This window comes from Cajanus cajan, chromosome 9, assembly GCF_000230855.2.
Source record: "Cajanus cajan strain Asha chromosome 9, NIPB_CcT2T_4, whole genome shotgun sequence".
NCBI classification, from domain to species: domain Eukaryota; kingdom Viridiplantae; phylum Streptophyta; class Magnoliopsida; order Fabales; family Fabaceae; genus Cajanus; species Cajanus cajan.
This window is the reverse complement of record NC_138525.1, coordinates 32,348,459-32,364,019: the sequence shown is the minus strand read 5'-3', so window position 1 is coordinate 32,364,019 and position 15,561 is coordinate 32,348,459.

The window sequence follows — 15,561 nt, the reverse complement described above, 5'->3', positions numbered from 1 at the left end:
ATTCAAACAGGGTTAAATAATGTGGTTTAGAATTTTATTGCAAGCAAGAAAAGAAGCAATAAGAAATAATGATGAATGATTTTATTATAATCATAGTGGAAAACATGTGCCCTATCGAGGCTCGGGGGTCGGGCTGTCCCCGAGGAGTGATCTCTAATAGTCACTGAATTTACACATCCCTATTAGAAGGAAAAGGACACTTGATGACGACAGCTGGCCTTGACGTTTGTGAACCAGCCTTCCTAAAGATCTGGCTTAAAGAACGTCGAGAAGGATCTTGATTCCTCTTCGTTCTTTGATCATTAACAGGGTTGTATCCTAACCCTTGTTTCCCCGGATTGTCCTTGATAATTGGTAGCTCCGGGATTCCTTGGGAGGCCTTGCCTAATCCTTGTCCTGGCAAGTATCCGTTCTTAGTGAGCATGGAGGCTACCTTCTTCATTTCTCGGGGAAACGTTTCGACATCGGCGATTTCCAATGCTTGGAAGGCGGTTTCTAAAGCTTCCTTCGCTGCATCCACGTAAGGTATGGTGGATGGTTTGCTGATGAGTATGTCATCTTCAGCTTGTACAGTCACCAGTTTGTCACCCACTATGAACTTGACTTTCTGGTGGAGCGTAGAGGGTACAGCTTTTGCATCATGAATCCAAGGTCGGCCGAGGAGACAGCTGTATGCGGGAGTAATGTCCATCACTTGGAATTCGACATTAAAGATAGTGGGTCCAATTTGGATTGGAAGATTGATCTCTCCCACCACTTCTCTTTTAGAACCATCGAAGGCTCGAACGATCATGTTGCTCGGGCGCATTTGGACTCCCTTGATTGTCATTTGGTCGAACGTTCTCTTTGGCATTACGTTCAAGGAAGATCCATTATCTACCAAGACTTTAGCGATGTGATACTCCTTGCACTTTACAGAGATGTGCAAGGGCTTGTTATGATTCGGTCCCCCAGCGGGGATTTCTTCATCGGTGAAGGTGAGGTGATCACTAGCCGTGATGTGACTAACAATCCCCTCAAACTTGTCTTGGGAGATAGTGTGCGACACATATGCCTCGTTCAAGACTTTCGACAGAGCTTGCCGATGCGGTTCGGAACTTAGGATCAACGACAACAACGTAATCTTTGCTGGCGTCCTATGAAGTTGATCCACGATGGAGTACTCGCTCTGTCGGATAAACTTTAACAGCTCGTCTGTCTCCTCCTCGGATTCTTTTTCCTCGGTTTTCTTTTCTTCTTTTTCTTTATTCTTGGGGGCTTTATCATGAAGATCTTCGGGAGTGTAGATCCTGCCACTCCTAGTCATGCCCCCAAGCCCAGCGATGTTAGAGATATCGCTATCGGCAGAAAAATGGATGTCGTATATCCACGGCACAGCCTTATTCGATTCGTAGGGGAAAGGTCTTGGAGCAGTGATCCTTAATGGTGTTGGACCTTCCCCTTTATTCGTCTTGATTACCAACAACGGAGTTGATGTGCGCTCGCTTGGCGCGGTTGTTGGCTTACAGTTAATAACAAATGGCGTGCGATCCATCTTGAACATACGCATCGATTATTTCTTTCTTTTTATTAACGTTTATTAATGAATTACTAGGAGGGATGTATGAAATGCAAACCTAGATCCCTCCATGATCTTTGATAAGAATGCATGATATGAGATGATGGCGATGAATATGCATGCATTGTGTTTATTCAACTAAGCATTATCATGTTTTTAGGATGTCCCTAAGATGATGCATGATATTGCTTGGTTTGGATAAATAACCCTTTTTTCCTTTTTTTTGGGTATTTTGTTTTTTTGTATTTTTTTGGGTGAAAAGGGAAACTACCTACATGAATGTGATGAAGGTAGATGTTAACACCATGCAATGGAAGATCCTTATTCCTATTTATTTTTATTTTAAAAGAATAGGAATGTTGTATGTTTAAAGAAATGCAATGTATGCTCAAACAATTTCACATAAACAATGCACAAACAATTCACTCATCCACGAACAGTCACGAGCGAATCACGAGGTAGGGGTTTCCTGCAGAAAGGTGCATATTCAAGGTGGTTCTAACTGTTCTCACCGGTCTGAGGCCCCCAAGGTGCCCCCATTATAGGGACCCAATTCCTCTCATCGTAGGTCGATGGAAAGCTCCAACGCACCGTCGGACTCAAGTTCATGGTTATCACCTTGAGTGATGTTTTCCGACAACGGTCTACGGGCACCTATAGACCCATTCGACAACCGGCCGTACTAACATCCACTCCCTATGGTTAATCACTCATGCCCCCGGGTATAGAGGGAACTGTTGTGTGCAAAGGTTTGTGTGCAGTTTTTATTTCAAACAATTGCGTAAATTTAAAAATACAACAGTTATTAAAGCCAAATAGATAAACATGTTATCATACAAGTGAGGGGTAATAAAGTAATTTTAACTATTATTTGTTAAAAATAATCTGTCACTAAATGGGACTGACTCTCGAGGCTTCCCCAGTGAAGTCGCCATCTGTCGCCACCGGCCCGAAACGGGCTTTCGGCATTCGCGAAGGATGGTTGGACTCTTTTATTGTTTTGAAAAGTATGGATTGCTAGAATGACTTATTCTCAAACTGAGACCTCGTCAAACGAGCAATTTTATTAAAAGGCTCACCAATCCATGTTAATCCCAAGCGGGACCCTCCATGGATTAGCGGTTTTCATAAAAAGGAAGGGTTCGTGGAGTCGCCACCAATGTTTTACTCAAAACATTGGAAAAAGGGATAAGGCAATTGATTTTATAAATCAACTTCGGCCATTACAACCAGAGTTGGGTAAGGGAGTCGGTTACGCGTGGGGAAGGTGTTAGCACCCCACAGCGCCCCTTTCGGGTTCCCTATGACAGATTATTTCTAAAAATAATAGTGCAAAATTACTAAATTACCCCTATTTATTCTAAGCAATTATAAATTAACTATCTACATGATGACAGTTAAATATGTACACACAGAAAGCGGTAAAAGAAGGGATTTTTAGAAAAGAAACCTCTTGAAGCGTGCTTTTTATATATCAAGTAAAACTGGGAAGCTTTTTGGCGTTCCCTCGCTCTACAAGCCCGCTCACTCCTTCCTAAAAATAATTTTTGACTATGGAAATCCGGAGGATTTCCCTTCGACTAAGTTCGAATCTCCAAGCTAAATGCTCGGAATTCCAGAACTTCGTCGGATCGACTCCCAGAGAGATTTCTAGGGCAGAACACTGCTCAAAAACCCCAGAATACTCAAGGAGGGAGTCAAAACTCAGTGGAAAAGTGTCAAATGACGTCAAATTGACGTCATATTTATAGGAATGAGGCGCAGTACGGCCCCTGGGGTCAATACGGGCGTATTGAAGTTTTTGAACTTCAATACGGCCGTATTGAATTCAGTACGGCCGTATTGAAGTTCAAAGACTTCAATACGGGCGTACTGAGTTCGCCGCGGCCGTATTTTAGTTCAAAATACTCAATACGGCCGTAGTGAACCTCTGGAAGGCCGTATTGAGCTTCATTCCTCCCACTTTTCTTATTTTTGCTATCCTAAGACCTCTAGACCTACAGAGAACCCTCCTAGGGCCTTCCAGGAGTCCTTCTGGCTGATCTTCCTTCAGTCTTTGAGAGCCTTCTAGCTTTATTTCCGACCCGGACAATTTTAGGGGTCTACAGGAGGGAGCGAGCGGTCTTGTAGAGGGAGGGAACGCCAAAACGCTTCCCAATTTCTGTCAAGATATATAAGAAAGCACGCTTCAAAGGTTTATCTCTTTAAAGTCCCTTCTTTTACCGCTTTCTGTGTGTACATATTTAAACTGTCATCATGTAGATAGTTAATTTATAATTGCTTAGAATAAATAGGGGTAATTTAGTAATTTTGCACTATTATTTTTAAATAATCTGTCGTGGGGAACCCGAAAGGGGCGCTGTGGGGTGCTAACACCTTCCCCACGCGTAACCGACTCCCTTACCCGACTCTGGTTGTCATGGCCGAAGTCGATTTTTGAATCGATTGCCTTAAACTTCTTTTTCCAATGTTTTGAGTAAAACATTGGTGGCGACTCCACGAACCCTTCCTTTTTATGAAAACCGCTAATCCATGGAGGGTCCCGCTTGGGATTAACATGGATTGGTGAGCCTTTTAATAAAATTGCTCGTTTGACAAGGTCTCAGTTTGAGAATAAGTCATTCTAGCAATCCATATTTTTAAACAAATAAAAGAGTCCAACCATCCTTCACGAATGCCGAAAGCCCGTTTCGGGCCGGTGGCGACAGATGGCGACTCCACTGGGGAAGCCTCGAGAGTCAGTCCCATTTAGTGACAGATTATTTTTAACAAATAATAGTTAAAATTACTTCATTACCCCTTGCTTGTATAATAACACGTTTTACCTATTTGGCTTTAATAACTGTTGTTTGTTTAATTTTCTGCAATTGTTTGAAATACAAACTGCACACAAACCTTTGCACACAACAGTTCCCTCTATACCCGGGGGCATGAGTGGTAAACCATAGGGAGTGGATGTTAGTACGGCCGGTTGTCGAATGGGTCTATAGGTGACCGTAGACCGTTGTCGGAAAGCGTCACTCAAGGTGATAACCATGAACTCGAGTCCGACAGTGCGTTGGAGCTTTCCATCGACTTACGACGAGAGGAATTGGGTCCCTATAATGGGGGCACCTTGGGGGCCTTGGACTGGTGAGAACAGTTAGAACCTCCTTGAATATGCACTTTTCTGCAGGATACCCCTACCTCGTGATTCGCTCGTGACTGTTCGTGGATGAGTGAATTGTTTGTGCATTGATTATGTGAAATTGCTTGAGCATACATTGCATTTCTTTAAACATACAACATTCTTTTTTTAAATAATAAGAATAAATAGAAATAAAGATCTTCTAGTACATGGTGTTAACATCTACCTTCATTGCATTCATATAGGTAGTTTCCCTTTTCACCCAAAAAATACAAAAAAATACAAAATATCCAAAAGAAAAAATATGCATTTATCCAAACCAAGCAATATCATGCATCATCTTAGGAAAATCCCAAAACATGATAATGCTTAGTTGAATAAACACTATGCATGCATATTCATCTCCATCATCTCATATCATGCATTGTATTGTAGAATATGGAGAGGTCTAAGGAGATGCATGGGCAGTTGAAGAAAGTAGACTTCTTGTTATACCGTGCTGAGAGGTTGGATCACCTCTGTACTTTGATGCCAAGAGAGGCTCGCGTCAAGTTTGAGAAATCATATGGACGAGTCCTCGACTTGATGAAGATCTGTGTGGATCCAGCATTTCTGAGAGCACTGGTTCACTTCTGGAGTCTCGATTTGCACTGCTTCAAGTTCCCCCAGTTTGACCTAGTTCCTACTCTCGAGGAGTACGAGCTCATGCTACGATGGCCCAAATCAGCCGGGGTCTATATCTTTCATGACAACCATGTGGCCGTGGAGAGAGTTGCCACTCAGGTCAAATTACCATCACGATCATCTGCCTTAGTGGGGAACGGCAGTATTAAAGGTTGGAAGCTTGCTATGATTGAGGACCACCTTTCTTCCTTGGCTGGTGAGGGAGATTGGTTAGCTTTCAACAAGACTCTAGCGTTAGCTGTGTTTGGGATGATCCTATTTCCCTTTCACGCTAACACAGTGGACCATGCTGCGATGGTTGCTTTCTTCGCTTGGGACGTACACATGAAGAGTCTCGTGCCTGCTATTCTTGCCGACACCTTGCTCTCTGTTCATCTGTCTCAACAGAAGCAAGGAAAAATCATCCGATGCTGCACCTCCTTGCTGTATGTGTGGAGCATCACTCATTTCTATGCCTCTAGTCATATGGGGACCTTGCCCGACCCTTTGAGGAGTTTTTCGAAAATTCCCGTACGCCGCCGATATGCTTCTGAGTGGAAGGAAGAGATGGAACAGTGGAGTATCGAGCACTTCACGTGGGTTTGCCCTTGGTTCCGTCCAAGCCATGTATTGATGAGATGCGGCAGTTATCCAAGCATACCATTGATGGGCCTCAGAGGTTGTATAGCCTACTCACCTAGATTGGTTATGAGGCAACTGATGAGGACTCAGACCATTCCTACTATAGAGGAGCTTGGAGGGTTGTGTTTCTCCTTCGATTCCGAGCATCAGAAGGACGTGCACGCTGTCATGAGAGCGTGGGAGAGACCAACCTATGAGGGAGATCTCGAGCTTGGAAAGCCTCGGGTATCCGTCTCCATCGATTATGAGAAATGGAGGAGCGAGAGGGGGGTGCCTCAACCATCCACTTCTTGTGCAACCACAACAATAAGGAAGGTGTTGCAAGAGCAAGTCGACGCCTTGACCAAGAAACTGGAAATCATGGGAGCTCAGATGAGAGTTCTTGAAGAGAAAAATGAAGAATCCAGTTTCACTATTGATGGTCTTCAAAGGCAATGCAAGAAGAAAGACCACGAGATAGAGCGGCTCAAGGATGAGTGTGCTAACCTCAATGAGGAGGCTACTCGGGCACCCAAAATGCCAAAGGTTGAACCGAGTAGTCAACTCCAAGAAGTCAACATGAAGATAGCACACCTTGAGGCCGAGTATTCAAAGCAGGCACAGTTGATCAAGGATATGCAAGACGATCTGCTTTTGACTCGATCCGATGCGCAACAATGGCGGGAAGTTGTTCAACGAAAAGCCGCAAACCTTTCCGACTTCCGCAAAAAGGAAAGGGAAGGATTGGCACAAATGGCCAAACTCCAAGAGGAGAAGGATCGGGCCGAGGATGAGCTTAATGAGCTGCAGGCCATGATCAACTATCATATAGAAAAAGCGAAAGATGCTCAGAAAATCAGTGATGATATGAGCCAAGCGGTCCATACTCAGATTGAAGCAATGGGCCGCCATGTGGAGGAAGCCGAAGATGAATGGCAAAGACATATGAACCCGCCTGTGGGTTTTTACCGGCTTTTCTCTTTTTGTAAAAAGTTGCTTCAAAGCATTGTATAAAAGTTGTACACTTTCTTCAATTAATAAAAATTGTATTTTTGAGATTTATTGCCTTTGCATCTCATTAGTCATTCATTTGCATTTATCTCTCCCGGTAATTTAATAATAAATATTAATAAAAAGAAAGAATTAATCGATGCGTATGTTCAGAATGAATCGCACGCCATTGGTAATTAAATGCAAACCAACAACTGCACCAAGCAAGCACACGGCGACTCCGTTGTTGGTAATCAAGACAGACAAAGGGAAAGGTCCGACACCGTTAAGGATCATCGCTCCAAGGCCTTTCCCCTACGAATCAAATAAGGTTGTGCCGTGGATATACGACATCCATTCTTCTGCCGATAGCGATATCTCCAACATCGCTGGACTTGGGGGCATGACTAGGAGTGGAAGGATCTACACTCCCGAAGATCTGCACGACAAAGCTCCCAAGAATAAAGGAAAAGAAAAGGAGAAAACTGAGGAAGATAGAGAATCCGAGGAGGAGACTGATGAGCTGTTAAAAATCATCAAACAAAGCGAGTATTCCATTGTGGATCAACTTCACAAAACACCAGCAAAGATCACTTTGTTGTCGTTGATCCTAAGCTCCGAACCGCATCGGCAAGCTCTGTTGAAAGTCTTGAACGAGGCATATGTGTCGCATACTATCTCCCAAGAAAAATTTGAGGGGATTGTTAGTCACATCACGGCTAATGATCACCTCTCTTTCACCGATGAAGAGATCCCCGCTGAGGGACCAAACCACAACAAGCCCTTGCACATCTCTGTAAAGTGCAAGGAGTATCACATCGCAAAGGTCTTGGTGGATAATGGATCTTCCCTGAACGTAATGCCAAAGAGAACGTTCGACCAAATGACAATCAAGGGAGTCCAAATGCGCCCGAGCAACATGATCGTTCGAGCTTTCGACGGATCTAAAAGAGAAGTGGTGGGAGAAATCAGTCTTCCAATCCAAATTGGGCCCACTATCTTTAATGTCGAATTCCAAGTAATGGATATCACTCCTGCATACAGCTGTCTCCTCGGCCGACCTTGGATTCATGATGCGAAAGCTGTACCCTCTACGCTCCACCAGAAAGTCAAGTTCATAGTGGGTGACAAACTGGTGACCGTACAAGCTGAAGATGACATACTCATCAGCAAGCCATCCAACATACCTTATGTGGATGTAGCAGAGGAAGCTTTAGAAACCGCCTTCCAAGCATTGGAGATCGCCAATGTTGAGACATTTCCTCGAGAAATGAAGAAGGTAGCCCATATGCTCACCAAGAATGGATACTTGCCGGGACAAGGACTTGGCAAGGATTCCCAAGGAATTCCGGAGCTACCCATCATCAAGGATAATCCGGGGAAACAAGGGTTAGGATACAACCCTGTTAAAGATCAAAGAACGAAGAGGAATCAAGATCCTTCTCGACGTTCTTTAAGCCAGATCTTTAGGAAGGCCGGTTCACAAACGTCAAGGCCGGTCGTCGTCATCAAGTGTTCTTCTCCTTCCAATAGGGATGTATAGACCTGATGACTATTAGAGATTACTCCTCGGGGACAGCCCGACCCCCGAGCCTCGATAGGGCACATGTTTCCACTATGATTATAATAAAATCATTCTTCATTATTTCTTGTTGCTTCTTTTCTTGCTTACAATAAAATTCTAGACCACATTATTTAACCCTGTTTGAATAAACATGAATGAGGATTAAAATCATCTTAATAATAATAAACCCACATCATTTTTATATGGAGGTGTGTGTGACAACTTGGAGCACCTTCCCTTGGCCTTGACAAGTGCCATCATGGGTAAAAAGAAATCTTTCAAAATAAAAGAAGCTCGGTAGGAAACTCAAAAGGGGGACTGCGCAAAAATAAGAGCAAAAGACCCGCTAGGAATCCCACAAAAGGGTGACCTAGGCAAAAATTAGGGTTGCAAAAATAAACAAAAAACAAAGGTCCGCTAAAACGCCACAAAAGGGTGTTTTAGGCAAAAATAAGGACAATCGAAAAACAGAATAAATCCATGATGGTACCACCAACTGAATTCAACAAAGGGGCTCAAGAAAAGCTATCCAAGTTGTCAAATCACAAATGTTAATAACCAAGACGTGCTTAACTTCATAAGTGTTTAATCAAACAAGCCTAAACACTTAAGCCTACCATTGGCCAAGCCATTCTTACAAAATCCATTTTTCAAAAAATAAATAATCCCCTCTAAAACACAAACTTTTGAAAATATATCCTTTCCTTCTTTTCTCTCTTGTCCCAGCGATTTTTTAATAATCTAGTGGAAACATGGAGATATAGTGGTCAATAGGAGGGTTGACACATCTTCTAAAGGAAGGGAAAGATCATTGGGTTGATGACACAAAAAACAAATATGCATCATTCCTTGGTCATAAAAGTCGGCAGCGCACAGTCCGTCTGGAGGAATGGCACAATCCAAGCAAAAAACGCATCGGTTAATTCTTTTGAAAAATGAATCAAATAGAATTAGGTGCATCATACTGCATACATGCATACAGATGATAGGTGTACTAGAAGATCACTTATTCTCTGTTTATCTTAAAAAAAAAAAAAAAAAAAAAATTTAATACGCCCGTATTGAATTCAATACGGCCGTATTAAGACGACCGTTGAAGCAACCTTTCAGCTTCAATACGGGTGTATTAAATCCAATACGCCCGTATTGACCTCCAATACGCCCGTATTAAATTCAATACGGGCCGTATTGGTTGCCAAAATTGCCCAATAACGGCTACACCAATACGGGCCGTATTGAATCAATACGGGACGTATTGGCGAAAATTTGTCTATAAATAAGCGTTTTCCTTCTCATTTTTGCATTCCAATCTTCATTCCTCTGCATCCTGCTTGTGGGTGAACCCCAAGAAGAAACCTCAGAAATGGCAGAATCATCTAGAAAGAGGCAGAGGGCCCCAGCTCGACGTGAGATGACAGACAGACATCAGGAACGGCTGCAGCTCATAGAGTCATTCACCTTCGAGCCATCGAGGGCGCTCGACTTCGATATTCTCCGTACAGTGGGCTTGGAGGATGAAGTTGTTGAAGATTGAAGAATCTACATCTGGAAGATGTTCCCTAGAAGTTTTAGTTTTGATGTTTTGTTCATGTTGCTTTTTATTTTAAGCCTATGTCAAAAGGATAATGTATTGATTGTTTAAAAGATTAGGCTTGTATGTGTTTGTTTGTTATGTGTTAAAAATTAGTAATTAACATGAAGGTGAAAATATCATAATACTCATTTTTCTTATTTCATTCATTGTTGAGAACATGAAGTATTAATTTACTGAGTGTTTGAGACTTTAAATGAAAACTTGAAAACATCAGAAATTTTCTGAGTTAAGGAATAGATTACCTGAACTGGTAATAGATTACCTGACTCATGTTGAAAAACTGATTGATACTGGAATAATCGATTACCATGTGTGGTAATAGATTACCAAACTGGTTCTGATGATTTCAAGAGGAAAAAGGATCGTGTTAATCGATTACCTCTTTAAAGTAATCGATTACCTCTGTTCCAAATGTGAGTTTTGTGTTATTTTGGCATCGTGTTAATCGATTACCATGTTAGGTAATAGATTAAAACAGGAGCTGAAACAATTAGTTCAGTTATTCTAACTCGTGGTAATAGATTACCATCACAGGTAATAGATTATCTCCGTTATGAATATAACTGAAATAACTGTTTCCTTGCACATGAAAATTGTCTTTAAATAAGATTAAAACTGAAGTTTTTTTAACAAGAAAAAAGAAGAGAAAAAAGAGAATTTTCACACACGGAAAGAAGTTTTTTTTGAATACACATTACTGCAAAAGAGAAAAAGATTTTCTGAAAAAGAAAGAAAGATCATATCTGCTGAAAATCAACTTTTGGAAAAAGAAGTGTGCAAGATCAATTCAAGAAGATGAAGTTCATATAGAAAATTCATTCTAAACTGGGTTACGTTGTTGAAGATCATATCTACACGAACAGGTGTACTCGTTTCTGATCTTTTATTGTTTGGATGGTTTTAACTCTTGAGATTAGAGAATCTCTGGAAGAGTTGTGTAAAGAGAAATCTTGAGATAGGTTTTTCTCAAGTAGGATATTGTGGGATCAATATTCTTGGGTTATATGTTTCTTGTGGAGTCAAGAAATGGTTTGTTAATCTTGTGGGTGTCAAGATTTGCTTGTTAAATTCATTGATTGGATATTGCTTGTGCAGGGTGCTTGTAAAGAATATCAATAGTGGATTTGACTGGATTTAGAGGTGTATCTAAATCTGAAACTGGATGTAGGCCTTTGGATGGCTGAACCAGTATATATCTTGGTGCATGATTTTCTTAACCCTTACACTCTTTACATTCTGTATAAGTTTCTTGATTAATGTTGTATGAAGAAAAACATTATCTGCAGAAACTGAACTTTAAAGATTCTTGGTAATTGATAAATTCAATCTTTACATATCTTGTTATTCAAATCTTGTTGGATAAGCTGTGCATTTATAACTCTGAATTACCTTTTATGTTTAAAGGTTTGTTTTAAATCAAGATTTGTTTGGTAAAGATTTAGAAAGCAAAGAAGAAAAGGAAAAATAATATAGAATCTATTCAACCCCCCCTTCTAGATTCTAACCGTAGGGACCAACAATTGGTACCAGAGCTGTATCTTGTAAAACATTCAAGACTAGATCTTTAGAAAGGTTAGATGGCTGGTAATCAATTACCGTTTGCTGAAGGTGCTTCTATAAACAGACCCCCATTGTTTTGTGGAGATAACTATCCCTTTTGGAAAGTTAGAATGAAAATTTTCATGGAATCTGTTCATAGAAATATTTGGCAGGCTGTAATCACAGATTACAAAATACCCACTAAGATAGAGGGAGGAAAAGAAATTGAGAAACCATATGATAGCTGGGATCAAAGTGAAATTAGAAGAGCAGAGAATGATGCAAAAGCTTTAAATATCATACATTCTGCACTAAATTCTGATGAATTTTTTAGAATTTCAGCTTGTTCTACAGCAAAGGAAGCTTGGGATTTAATCCAAGTAACACATGAAGGAACTCCAGAAGTGAGAAGAGCTAGAAAGAACACACTCATTCAGGAATATGAAACCTTCAGAATGAATCAAGGTGAAACTGTCATGGATATGCAAAAGAGGTTCATTCACATAATAAATCACCTAAAAGGATTAGGGAAAGACTTCGTGGAAGAAGAAGTAAATGTCAAAATCCTGAAGTCACTAAACAGAAGATGGCAACCAACTGTCACAGCAATTACAGAGTCAAAGAACTTAGCTCAGATGACAAGTGCTGAGTTATTTGGAAAGCTAAGAGAATATGAGATGGATCTGTCAAGGATTGCTGATGAAGAACAAAAAGATAAAAAGGCAAAAGGTCTGGCCTTAAAGGTAAAAGAATCCTCAAGTGATGAAGAGGATAGCAGCAATGAAAGTTCTGAACAAGAAGAATTAAATCTAATGGTGAAGAATTTCAGAAAATTCATGAGAAGGAAGAACAACAATAAGAGATTCTCCAGTCAGAAGAAATCCTTCAAGAAGAATGAAAACTCATCTCCAAAGTTCAAATGTTTTGAATGTGGAAAAGCTGGACACATGAGAGCTGACTGTCCAAGCCTGAAAAAGAATGAGGAGACGAAACAAAAGTTCAGATCAAAGAAAAAGAAAGCATACATAGCATGGGAAGAGAATGCCTCAACAACTTCAAGTGATAGTGATGAGGATCAGGAAGCAAATCTCTGTCTCATGACCAAACATAATTCAGATTATGAGGTATATGATTCTGACTCATCTATTGACTCGTATGATGAATTGCAAAATGCATTTGCTGAACTGTATGCTGAAGCAAAGAAATTAGAAAAATCAAATAATGCTTACAAAAAGAAAATGACACACATGAGAGATAAAATTTCTGATTTAGAGAATGATAACAGGAAACTACTTTCAGATATCTCTAAACTAAAGTCACCATGTGAGAACTGTGAAACATTGTATGCTGCATTAAAAGCAAAGGATAAAGAAAAACAGAATGTTAATGTTATGAAATCCATTAATTCCCACTCATGTAACTATTGTATGAAATCTGGTCATAACTACTACAGATGCATGATAAGGAAATTTGGCATTCCTAGTGGAAAATATAAATGGATTAAGAAATTAGATTATGTACTCACTGATTCTCCAGGACCCAAGATCCATTGGGTACCAAAATCAAATTGAATAACTTGTGTTGCAGGTGTGCTTGAGAGCAAAGCAATCAATGTGGTACTTAGACAGCGGCTGCTCAAGACACATGACAGGAGATAAAAGCAAATTTATCTCATTACAGGAAAAAGAAGGAGGATCTGTAACATATGGAGATAACAACAAAGGCAGAATACTAGGCTCAGGCAGTGTTGGTAACAATTCCAATACTCTCATTGAAAATGTCCTGTATGTAGAAGGTCTCAAATATAACCTGCTTAGTATTAGCCAGCTTTGTGACAAAAATTACAATATCTCTTTTAATAATCAATGCTGTATGGTTTGTGATAAGGAATCAAATGAAGTCCTGCTTATAGGAAAAAGAGTCAATAACATATACATCTTAGACTTAGAGCATTCATCATCCAATTCTTGTCTCACATCACATGATAATGTAACATGGTTATGGCATAGACGCATTGCACATATAAATGCAGATCAGTTAAATAGACTTGCATCTAAAGATCTTGTTAGTGGTCTTCCAAAGATCAAGTTCTCTAAACAAGGACTTTGTGATGCATGTCAAAAGGGAAAGCAGACTAGAGCTTCTTTTAAATCAAAGAAAGTTATGTCAACCTCTAGACCGCTGGAACTTTTGCACATGGATCTCTTTGGACCATCAAGAACCAAAAGTCTAGGTGGAAACACTTATGCTTTAGTTCTCATTGATGACTACTCCAGATTCACATGGGTTGCATTTATATCCCATAAAGACAATGCTTTTAAAGCCTTTAGAATCATTTCAAAAAGAATTCAGAATGAAAAGGACTTGAAAATTAAATCTTTGCGAAGTGATCATGGTGGTGAATTTCAAAATGAATCTTTTCAAACTTTTTGTGAAGAAAATGGTATTAATCACAATTTTTCTGTCCCTAGAACTCCTCAACAAAATGGAGTTGTAGAGAGGAAAAATAGATCTCTAATAGAGCTAGCAAGAGCCATGTTAAATGAAAATGGTTTACCAAAATACTTTTGGGCTGATGCAGTAAACACTGCATGCTATGTTCTAAATAGAATCTTGATTAGACCTATTTTAACACCATATGAGCTTTACAAAGGAAGAAAGCCTGACATTTCACATTTTAAAGTGTTTGGCTGTAAGTGTTTTGTTCTGAATAATGGAAAAGACACTCTTGGAAAATTTGATGCTAAGGCTGATGAAGGAGTTTTTATTGGATATTCTGCAATTAGCAAAGCATATAGAGTCTTTAACAAAAGTACCTTATCTGTTGAAGAATCTATACATGTTACCTTTGATGAAACTAACATCCTTGAAAAAGGAAAATCTCTTAATGATGAAGATGAGACAGGTGACAGTATTACACAAGAAGAAGAAAAACTGGAACTACAGCAGAAAACACCATCTGAAGACACATCACTACCCAAAGAATGGAGGAAACCCAAAGATCTATCTCTGGATAACATTCTTGGAGATATAAATAAGGGAGTTTCTACTAGACACTCTTTCAATCTTCTAAGTGATGATATGGCATTTGTTTCTCAAATTGAACCATTATGTGTGGAACATGCATTAAAAGATGAATTCTGGATAATGGCCATGCATGATGAACTGAATCAATTCAAAAGAAATGATGTTTGGATTTTAGTTCCTTTCAATAAGAATATGAATGTCATTGGTACAAAATGGGTTTTCAGAAACAAACTAAATGAAGAAGGTGTTATAGTTAAAAATAAAGCTAGATTAGTAGCCAAAGGATACAATCAACAGGAAGGTATAGACTTTGGTGAAACATATGCTCCAGTTGCTAGATTAGAAGCTGTTAGGCTTTTACTTGCATTTGCTTGTGTGTTTGATTTCAAACTATATCAAATGGATGTGAAAAGTGCATTTTTAAATGGTCTAATTGATGAAGAAGTTTATGTAGATCAACCACCTGGTTTTGTTGACTGCAAATTACCTAAGCATGTTTACAAGCTCAAGAAAGCTTTGTATGGACTGAAACAAGCTCCAAGGAAATGGTATGAAAGGCTGAGTAAGTTTCTACTAACTCATGACTTTCAAAGAGGTAATGTTGATAAAACTCTTTTCATAAAGAGAAAATCAAAAGATATTCTGCTGATTCAGATTTATGTTGATGATATAATATTTGGATCAACTAACCAATCTCTTTGTGAAGAATTTGTTTCCAATATGCAGAAGGAGTTTGATATGTCTATGATGGGAGAATTAAGCTTCTTCCTAGGACTACAAGTCAAACAAATGGAAAATGGAATTTTTCTACATCAAACTAAATATAGCAAAGAACTGTTAAAGAAATTTGATATGGAGAATTGTAAGATATCAAATAC